Raw genomic sequence first — 11,136 nt, forward strand, 5'->3', positions numbered from 1 at the left:
CTCCTCACACACAATTCATCATTAAAACACGATCTCTCTGTCAAGGTTGAATTTGGCAGATACGTTCAAAAGCTATTAGGAGGAGCAGCTGCACCACCACTAGTTAATATTTTACAAGGTATTTTTTAACCCAGTTTATCATAAATCCTTTTGCTGCATAGATAAGAGATGTGAGGATCAGATTTCTCGCCTTGGTTACCTACTGTGTTTCTCTTACGATGCTTATGGTGTTCTAGTTCATTCTGTGCTAAAATTTCTCCTGATGCCAGGGGAATTCTGTTCACCAAACCAATGCTGAATGTGCAGTGCACACAGGTTTGAGAGGGGACTTATTTTGGTGTGCGTGTCTTTAAGCCAAACCTGGACAAGGAGATGTGGGAAACAGAATTTGCAATACAAAGTCCATCAACTAGTAGTCTTCCAAAAGTTCTGCTAAGAACAGCCCCAGAGCCACCTCTGATAGCTGTCATCAGGGAATTGATTGCTTCAGGAAAATGACATTTTCTGCTCTCTTACTGACCTCAGAGAGAGCCAGGCTGATCGCATTGTACCCGCAGATGGCTTCTCATCACCACCAGTTGCTACGTCAAAACAAGAGATTTGCTTTCAGCTGTAGGTGTTCTTCCTCTGGTGGTGAAGACAAAAACGTAATAGTTAGAATGCCAGTTTACAAGTCTTTTTTTTTTTTTTTAATTTTTTTTTAGTTTGTTTTTCTTCTTAAAGCAGATGCAGGGAGGTATAAGGACAAAACACAAAACTAGTTAGATACAACACACTATGGGTGATGACCATGGCTCTCTTCGCACACAGTCCTGCTTTGCAGACCTGAGACTGTGCTCCTGCCCAGTAGAGCAACCACCACGGCCAGGAGAGCGGAGCTGCTCTGGGAGGGATCTGCCTGAGCTCGGATCACACAGGCTCCCTTCAAAGCATGCAAGTTTAAGCTCGTTCAATGCTTTGCTGAGTCGAGGTCCTAGGGAATTAAGTTTGTTGGAATTGGACTTAGCTGTCATAGTTGTAAAAGAAGGCTGCCATAGACAAAGGAAAGGAAAACACTGGCTTAGCCCAGTCTCTCTGGAAATGAGCCCCATGACATTGACTTTGCAGCACAGTACAGGCATGTTCTAACGTGAGCTGGTGGAGCCCCAATACAACTCCTTGTGGGAGTGCAGCCCCACAAGCCCTCGGCAAGCAAGTAGCACCCACTGTAAAGAGGCAGTAGTGAGACACGGTAAGAAAATCATAATGCGTCTGCTAGTTAGGAGGCAGCTCTGCCCTTCTTTTTGGTAAGATGTCACTTGATGGTGTTTTGAAGGGATAACACTGGGAAGAGGAAAAAAATGCAACGCTCTTCTGTACAAGGTACCTGGAAACACATTCTCCGTTTATGTAGAGCAGCCAGCGTTCTGGGGGAGGCCAGCGTTCAGAGTCTTCATAATGCCTCTTATGCCTCACATCCCGCATGCCTCTTAATGCTAGGGCATATAAAGTTCAGTTCTAGGTCTGACTTCTTTGTCCTTAGCCTATTCTTTGAGCATGGCTCTTCACTGTGAAACACAAGCTTGTTATCGTAAGATTCTAGTCTAAAAGGACCCAAATAATTCTCTGGCAAGTTTGTGCTCATCTCCTACATCCCTGCCATTTAGCAAGAAATCCCCCGCATTATAAAATCACTCTGGCAGTAAGAAATACCCTGTATTACAAAACCAAACTGCCGGTGCTATTTTGTTCTTACATGCTTTACACATCTCCCCACATCCAATCTCAGGACCCGGCTGCGAGGTAAACTAATCGCCCCCAGCCTAAGTACAGGAAAACTGAAGTAGAAAGAACTGATGTGACATGCCCCAGGCCATGCTGGCACTCCGTGCTCTAGCTGGAGTGCTCATGCTCACTCACATCCTCTCCGTTCCCCAAGCAGCCCTCTAATTAACTGCTCCTGGATGCAAGGGAAGGATGTCCCTGTGTCCCCCTGCTGTGGCAGCTCCTCTGGTTCCTGCTCTCCAGCTGGTGCTTCATGGAGGATGAAGGTTTTAAGGTGCTAGCCTCCACTTCTGGGCATCGCCCCCAAACCTTGCAGCACTTGAAAGGCCTGTAAAATTTCTCTTTAGGCTTTCAGACAGGGGACCTAAAGGTGAATGGCACGGATAAGGCTGGGCTGGGAGCTCCAGACAGAAGCAAGGCAGGAGGAAGGTGCATTAGCAGAAATGGGCAGGAGCTACAGGTTAAACATTGTAAAGGTTAGATGAAAGAGCAGGCAGGAACTGAGGACCCTTATACCATCCTGGCTGTCTAGAATCACTTATATGTGTATGTATGACAGAATACAATAACACTTTCTTTCAGCACATTAAAGTTACAGGGCCCGGTTCATCCCATTAGTTACCTCCCTAGAGCCAGCAGAGTTACTTCAGGAATGAATACAGTCTAGATATATTAACCTTTTTATTATTTATGTAAATCACAATGCCTTGGGATAGGTTATGCTTCCAAGAGCCTGGTGGAAATTTCCCCCTGCCTGCGCTGCACCCGGGCAATGGGATGGGAGGGTCACATATCAGTTGGTATTTTTAGGCATAGCGACGAGTTTGTCAATACCCTGTGCTGCACGCCGTGTTCCTGGGTGTTTGTAAAGCAATGTCTGCTTAAGGAGCACAGCGCAGCCAAAGGGAAGAGCAGCTGGCACAGAGGCACCTTGTCAGACAGCAAGCTAAACAGTGGGGAGTAAGAGATTTGGCTCCGTGTCTGTCGGATGCTATTGGCAATGTTTTGGTTTGTAAGAGGGTGAGGGGATAATTTCTTCTCATTTTTAATCACCTCCAAAGTAAGCTGTGCTATCTTTGACAATTATTTAATGATTTATAAAAGATGGGAAAATAAATGAGGAAGGGAGCTCAAAACACAGATGTGTAGGTAAAGCAGAAAGACATTTTCCTTTCCCGCCTGAAAAAAACCCTGAGCATTATACTAGAAGTCGAGAGTTTTGTCAAGTGCCAAGTGGCATGCATTTTGTTAGACCCTAGGAGGGGGCCCACTCTGTTCACAAGCTTTGCTACCTGTGCACCCGTCTCCAGTCCACACTGAACGAGACAGGCTTCATGTTATCTACCAGTAACAGCTATTTCCTCAGACTTGACGGGAAAATTGAGATCAAAGAAACACAAGGTGAGATCCACGAACAGCAAGGCAGTATTTCACCATAGAGGGACCACTACCCAGCCACGCTGGGTGGACTCAGCCTATGTCTGACATGAAGCCCCACGGAGGAGTGACACTTTGCGCTTGTTGGGGGACTTCTGTAGCCCTCACCCAGACACTGACTAAGAGCATCTGCACCATTTTCTGCCCCCACCAGACTCAAGTTGTCCTTATTTCCTAGCCAGTTTAGGGCCGAGGCTCCTACTCCCACTGCCTACACCCACAGTTTGGTACCTGGGGAGCCGGCCACAGGGTGCAGCCAAGTCTCCACTTGGCTGTGGAAGCCTGTGGAGGCTTCAAGCCGACTAATTCACCCTGCTATTCCTTAAACTGAGGCATGCCTGCACACGAGCAACAACAGGAACTGTCTGAATCCGAACTTTGGGCCTTTGGGTGGTGTAGATTGAAAAACCTACAGAGGAATTAGGATGTTGTTGTGGAGCAAAGGATGCTACTGTTTGATTTGTAAATAGCAGCACCACTGCGGACTTGCTTCCCTTGCATTGCTTTCCCAGACAGCGTAACACGAATGGGGCGAGCACTAGCAGCCCAGAAGAAGTGATTAGGTGTTTGCCCTCCTGCTTAGACCAGTCCTTGGCATGGGCAGTGGTGCCCCTTCTCGTGTGAGAGGGAAGCTTCCCTTTCTGGCACCCCGTCTAAGATATGTCCACCCTATTACCACTGCCATGACTGCCGGTGAGGTGTGGGTAGAACCAAGCCAGCGTTAAACAGACGAGCTTGGTCACCACTAGGAGTTTAACTGCAGCAGTGCAGAGCCCAGGCTGGGCTAACTGGTCCGGTATTCTCCTGATGGGCTTTTCAGCCTATTCTGAGCCCTACCAGTAAATTCATAGTTAGCTTATATAGGCCTGCATGACATGTCGTGACAGGAATTTTAGAGGTATCTTAGCAGTTCTGAGTCATGACATTGCTTTTTCTGCTGGTAGTTTCACCTACTGCTGCGCAGGAGGAAGTAAAGCCAGGGAGGGTTGTTTCAGAAAACCAGAGCTGACCTGCCTGCTCTCAGAAAATGCAGGTGGGCAGGCTGAGGGATCCTTCAGGGCTTTATGCAACAGTAGTTAAAGCACCTGACATCTCAGGTTTGCTGTAGATACACTCCATATCACTTCGCACGGTAGCTGTCACCCCAACTCGCATCTCTCAGGTTTTGCGAGCCCTAATACTTTCCAGGCAGAAGGTGTTGTGTCTTGTAACAGAAGTTTTCTGTGATTCCTACAATATTTCAAAGAACCCGCACGTACCTCTTTGCACAGTCAGGTATTTCAATGCATTTTATTTATGGTTCCGTCAAAAAAATTGTGGCAGTAGAGATTCCTGAAGGCAGTGATGTTCGCACCCAGAGCTACTGTTCTCTCTAAGTGTCTGGGATCAGACTATGCTGTGCTGCTCTACAGATATCTTGTGGCTCCTGCAGTCTCTGGGATCCTGCACATCCCTCCCTGCAAAGGCACTGTACTATAATGCAGGTGCCACAGATGCCATGTGAATCAGTCACAGCCTGCAAGTCCCCAAATGCACAGAAAATTTACTGTAATGCAGCTACCGAGGGGATTTCTGCAGAGTCTCCTGAAATCTACCGGGGCTCTTTCTGTCCATCCTGATGCCAGCACCGTATAAACTCACATGCACTATGGGATCCGCTGACCTAGCAATACTGTCTGAATCCTCTCCATGACAACACACTGCAATGTCCTCAGGTACAGGGAGGCATCCTGCAAGCAGGCAAGGCTGGCCAGGGAGTCAATATATCAGATGTATAGAGTATAATGTTAGCATAAGTCTTTTCTATGGGGAAGGTGGAGGTACAAAGGCAAAGGGACAAAATGTCTCCCCAGAGGAAAGGAAAGAATTGCTGAACATGACAGAGAAGAAAGAAATGGCAAAGTGGGAGCTTTAAATAACCTTCAAATCATAGGAGATGCAGCGTATAGGTCTCATGCAAGAGAAATGTGCGTGGCCAAACAGCTTCTTTCACACAGCATTTTGGATGCCCTCAGGGAATGAAGAATGGTGGAAGGTACTTAGGACCACAGGTAAGAAAGGCGAGGTGGGGGTGGCTGGAAAGCTGGGTGAGTGAAGAAACATAGAAAAGCTGTTCTAGACATCCTCAATGATGATGGCTTTCACAGCACTGCAGCAAAGAAACGTGTCCTGAATGCGTGGTGGAAGTAAGAAGGGAAAAGGGAAACAAGCTCCACAGAGCTGCCTGGGATAGGCGCATAAATGAGTGGACAATATAATAAAAAAAGGACTGGGACCCTACATGAGAGTCATGATGAATTTTACATTTTTTAAGGTCTCCTTCCTGTTGAAGGCTCCTCCATTACAGTAGCAGAGAAGTGTCTTCTGGAGCACCCCAGCCCGGTGGATTTCTCTACCCCGACATTAGAGCAGGAGGGATCCCGAGCTATCCCACCGCCTTCTGGGCTCTGGGGATCAGCCAAGGGTGCCCCTGTGAAGCAGAGGGTGATACAGACCATTTCTATTAGTGTTTGAATGTAGCGGGCACTAAAAGGGTTTTACTGTGTGTCAGTGCTGGGATCAGGAGGATGAGCCGCAGGAGAGGTATCCAGCTCAAGAGCACAGGATGAGGAAGCACATTTCTGCTGAAGCTTGTTTTAAATTCTGCTTTTCCACAGTATCACAGAATGGTCAGGGTTGGAAGGGACCTTTGGAGATCATCTAGTCCAACCCCCCTGCCAGAACAGGGTCACCTAGAGCAGGTTGCACAGGGACATGTCCAGGCGGGTTTTGAATGTCTCCAGAGACGGAGACATTTCTTTCTCTCTCTCTCTTCCCCCCCTCCCCGCCCTTAAAGACCAAATTAAATGTCAAACTGCCAGAGGCTGGTAGAGACCCATGACCTGCCCATATCCCAATTCTTGTTAGGGAAGCGGAGAGGTGGCTGGCAGTTTCGTACAAAGGCCAGAGCCATGTGCGGCTTTATTTATAAGCAACCATTTCAATTCCGTCACCAGGCGGCAGGGCTGGGTTCATGCCTGGTAAGGTCAATTGCCCAAAGGCAAGCACATGATGACAACTAGCACATTCCTGTGTCCTAACAGAGGTGACACCACAGGCAAAGGAAACCTGGGGCTGGGGTTGTTTCCAAGGAGGGCAGGGACCTTCAGAAAGGGAAAAGCCAGATTTAAGGGGAATCATAATCCTCACCTATGCAGTGACAACATGGGAAGAGAGGATTGCTCAAAAAATAGGTCCTCCCTCAAGAAAGATAGTGTCTTATCACTGTCAGGCTGGATGTGGGCTCGTGTCCCCATCTCCTTCTCTGGCAGGGGCAAGAAGCAGAAAGGGGGGACAGACAGCTGGCTGGGAGGATGAAGCCTCCCAGGTCAGACCTTGTCAGTCAAAGCTCCTACACTGGTTTCACTTGCAGGCAGGACCCAAAGTATCACCAGGGGCTTCAAGCCTCAATGACTTGTACAGCCCTGAGGCCTGGCCATGCATCCACACTCTGACGCATTTGCTGCACTTGCTGGGATGTTAAGGTGGGCTTGTGGGGCTTTCCAGCATGCCAGCCAGATGCTTCACAGCCATATCCCAGCCACAACTTTGAAGCAGCAGAAATGGCTATTCGTCCCCAGCTCGAGTCAGCAGGATTAATTGGTTATTCGGGAGTCCCTTCCCCCATTGACAGAGTGGAGGAAAAATAGTTGTAAACCTTCTTTTTATACATGCCAGTTAGCAGACAGGATGCATACGCCAAGGGACTCCCTGATTTCTGACATGCCTAAGCCCTCAGACGACTGTGGGTTTTTGCACCATATGGCTCTATCACTTGATAAAACAGTGCCCTAGATACGCTGGTTGTTTTCCAGTCTGCCACCAAATTAACTTAAGAGGATGGGCATATACAGCCACAGTTTCTGCGCTGTTGCCACCGTTTCTGAGGTCTCCAGACCTATCGCAAGCTGCTGTATTTTTGCGGCCCATCCTGTGTGTGTTCCCCCGCCCCAGCCCCAGGACCAGCTACCAAAGGGATTAAACATGGCGTGTTATCTACTGCAGTAGCTTAATCACTAAGCAAATCGCTCATCCCCTGACCACAAGGTCAAGGAATTATCTTCCTGACAGATAGCACAGCCAGGGCTTGGAACGAAATGAGGGGCTGGACTGTCATTGCAAGCCCGCAGGCCACGGCTTTATTGCTGTTTCTGGCAGAGTAATACCACTAAAGTGCTATGAACAGGCAGAGCGACTTTTCCCACCTGCCCTGAGATGCCTCTTGGTGGCAGGGGAAGACAAACACAGGAAAAATGGTATTCAGCTTTGTGCACACATGTCCGCCTGCCATAAACACCCCCGATGCCAAACCTGTCCCTCTGAGAGCAAAAGGTTTTGATGGTTGGATATATTTGGCACTGTCTACTAAAGAGAGAACATTACGCAGGAAGAGCTTTTAATAGACTGTGAAGACTAAGCGAGCGCTACGACTGGGCCAGAAAAGAAGTGACCTCAAGGGAAACACATATATCTAGAAATACAGTTTCAGAAGGCATAGGTCCTATACATTAGTTTCAGCGGAAGGTGGGAAATGCTGTTCCCATGTAAGCGAGCCCGTCGGGGCAGCCTGCCAGCCCCACAGCTCTGCTCGCACAGGGGCAGCCCCATTGGGCTGCGAGAGGGCAACAGAAGGCGTTAGTGAAGAAAACTCTTCATCTAAGATCTAAATATAAAGAATCCAGATCTCCTGCCACCAGAAGAGAAAGAGAAGAACTCCTGACACAGAAAGCTACGAAACCAGGTTCTTACTAGGGACTAACACAGGGCATCAGCCCCCGCATCTTTGCTGTGAGCACCTCAGGACCTTCTGTGCACATCCAGGCAGGATGACCCATGGTCCCCTCTGCCTGGTGGCTGCCTGAGATCAGCCCCATTTCAGAGGTGGGGAAGGCATAAACTTAGATTACAGAAAAACTCAGAGAAGATGAGGCTCTCTACCCAAAGCTGGGTGATAGAGATAGCTTCCAGCTCCCCAGGTGACTCCTTCGAGGTCATGTGTATGACAGTAACTGCAGAGGAGGAACCCCTGTCTCTCCGCTTCAGCTGAGCCAGGCCCCTAAGGCTCTTGGTTGAAATCACACATTCGCTAAATCTTCCTTGTTGCACCTTTCAAATGCAGCTAAGCAATCAAAGGGCATTTTCCCACCTCACTCAGTACGTCTCACCGTTTGCAGTACAGCTGCTCCCTAAAGACCATGGTTATTATAATTTGTGAAATACCCACACCCTGGCAAGTCCGTGTGCCTCACCTGTGAACAGCAAGGGCTACGCTGCGGCCAGGGACACTGCTCTCCTCCGTCTTCCCACCAAGAGGTGCTTCCCGCAGCGCTGGTGTGGGACGCCAGAGAAGCAGCTCCCACCTCAAGGTACAAGCTTAGCCCAGAGCCTGCTTGGAAAATTCCACTCTTGTTCAGCTATAAATCAAAATAAAAATGTTTTTATTACTTTCAGCTCTGAAACATGAAGGGTCAGATCATCTTTGAGATCTCTATGTCTCTATTAAGCTTGGTGGACAGAGGTGACAACTGCAGAAAGGCAGAGCAACTGCCAACACTTCGTTTTCTTAGGAAAGCAAGCTAGATGGGCAGGCTGGTAAGCTGAACCTTTTTGAGCTGAATGTGTTGCATCCAAAGAGAGCGTGTCCCCCACAGAGGTGCTCACTGAGATTACGTGCGTGCTGTACGTCCTCCTGGGGCAGGGCACAGACGTCGGTGCCCTCTCCACACACCCACCTCCAACTGCACAGCAGAGACACAGATTTTCAAACAAACTACAGGCAGGACTGGCAGGCGGAATAGGTAACTTGCCTGCCCTACAAGGGGCCTGGATGAGCTGGCTGCAAATAAAGGTCATTTTTCCCATCTCTTGTCACAGAAGATGATGACAAATCACCATGGTGCTCCATGTGGAAAATGGAGTGCTAATAAACCTTCGGATTTTCCACTCCGCTGCTGCTCCTCGGCTCCCCTCCTTTTCCCACCTGCATTTCTCTACAGCTTTGGGGAAATCTGACATTATGTATATTTCTATATTGTCTTTAATTAGGACAAGAGAACCCTCTCTGCACTAAGTGACTCTCAAGAGCAGAGAGAGGGGAACTTGCATTTGAGAGCTGTCTGCCTTGCAGCCTGCCAGGGGCCCTGTCACCTCCGCATCCCTCCCACAGCCACTGTCCCTGTAGTCCCCAGGATCTGCAGCCACCTCAACCCAAGCCTCAAAGTCACTTTGGCCATAGCAGAAAGCTGAACAACCCCTTCACAAAACCACAGCTCAACTCCAGAGCACAGATGTGCAAGGGACCCTCTTAATCACATAGAAATCAAACACTGCTCTACCTGTCCTTCGTGTGCTTCTCTCCACAGGGGTGCTGCTGCAGGCTGCAGCTGGGTACAAACCCCAGAACTTGTTCTGGCCAAGTTACAAGCTGCTCCAGAGGAAGGGCAATGGTTATGCAAGTTCACCAGGCCAGCTGGGGGATGGTGTAAGTTGCCTTCTCCTCCCACAAAGCTCCAGCCTGGCACCTCTGCTTGGACTAGTTTTCTCATTTCTTTGAGCTTCACCTCTTCCCTACAAGTAGACTTTACTCATGACTTCACTACACCTCCACCATGCTGGATCGATGGCTGACAGCATGGCCCCCAAGAACAGGATCACCTCTTCCAGCGGATTCACTGGCCCCCGGCCTCCAAAGGCTACGGGAACTAGCCTGGATAACAATACACCTGCCTGGAAAAAACAGTCCATATACGTTTAGATACAGACAGCCCCTGGCAAATGTATGTAATTAAATACTATCCTTCCAGCAGTGAGTGTAAGTAGCCTGGGCCAGTCACTAGTAGGGAAAAGAAGGAAAGCAGTGGTGCCAGCTCCATGAAAAACAGTGTGGCCTCAAGATCCTTCCTGCTGTGTGAGACGGTCTCCCTCACCAAGCACCTCCGTTCCTCTCCTTCCCCTTGCTCTGGTGCTGCCAGCTGGGTTTGCCAGGTTTCCCTTGGGGACCCCTCTGCCTTCCAGCCCTCTGTGCACAGCCAAGCCACGGAGCCCTGCCAGCCCACACGCTCCCCAGCCAGTTGCTGCTCCCAAACACCTCCTGAAGAGTCCATGCTGGGGCATGTTTAGGTGTGTGTTGGTCCAGGCAGAGTTAATGCAGGTGAGGAAATCCCCAGTAAGTGCCAGAGACAACGTGATGCAAATCCCCTTCCCAAGATTTTCTCGTCATAGGTTAGAATAACACTAAAATTCACCCAGTGATAAGTAGGTGAAGTGTACTTGTCTGTGGCAGACTGCTGGAGAAGAGATTAGAGGCCGGAGTGGTCTTTCCTAACCTTAAGCTTTTCAATAAATCTCTGAAGATTAAGGAGAGAGGAGATTCCATAAAATAAAATCTGATTGCCTTTAGTGCAGCTGTCCATCCAAAGATGAGTACCCACATCCCGCTTCTGTATAATTCACATTTCTCCGCACACAGGCTCCGGAAAGTGAGCTGAAGTCATGGCCTTGCTACTGTAATTAGCATCCATAGTGTGGCAGGCTGTGGCATCAGGGCTGTAGGGATGGCAAATACTGACCCCATTTCTTCTTAGAAAGGAGGAAGGATTCATTTCATGTTACCTTGGGAACTCACACCCTACCATGGGAAACATCACCTGGACAGGCAGAGAAAAAGCAGAATATAGTCCTGTCTGTCCTACTGTCTCCTGACCTTACACAGCACGTCCTCCTTCCTCCATAATTTATGTCTCCTGCTGCAGAAGCAGCCACGGCTTCTGCTTCTTTGGCTATCCCATTACAGCAATAGTAAGTGCAAGCCAGATATTCTGCAAAACACTCCAAATGTGTTCACAGCATCTTAAGTCAGGAAATCTTTCTTTCTAACACCACCCCTTCCTTGCTGCA

This window comes from Larus michahellis, chromosome 4, assembly GCF_964199755.1.
Source record: "Larus michahellis chromosome 4, bLarMic1.1, whole genome shotgun sequence".
In the NCBI taxonomy this organism is placed as follows: domain Eukaryota; kingdom Metazoa; phylum Chordata; class Aves; order Charadriiformes; family Laridae; genus Larus; species Larus michahellis.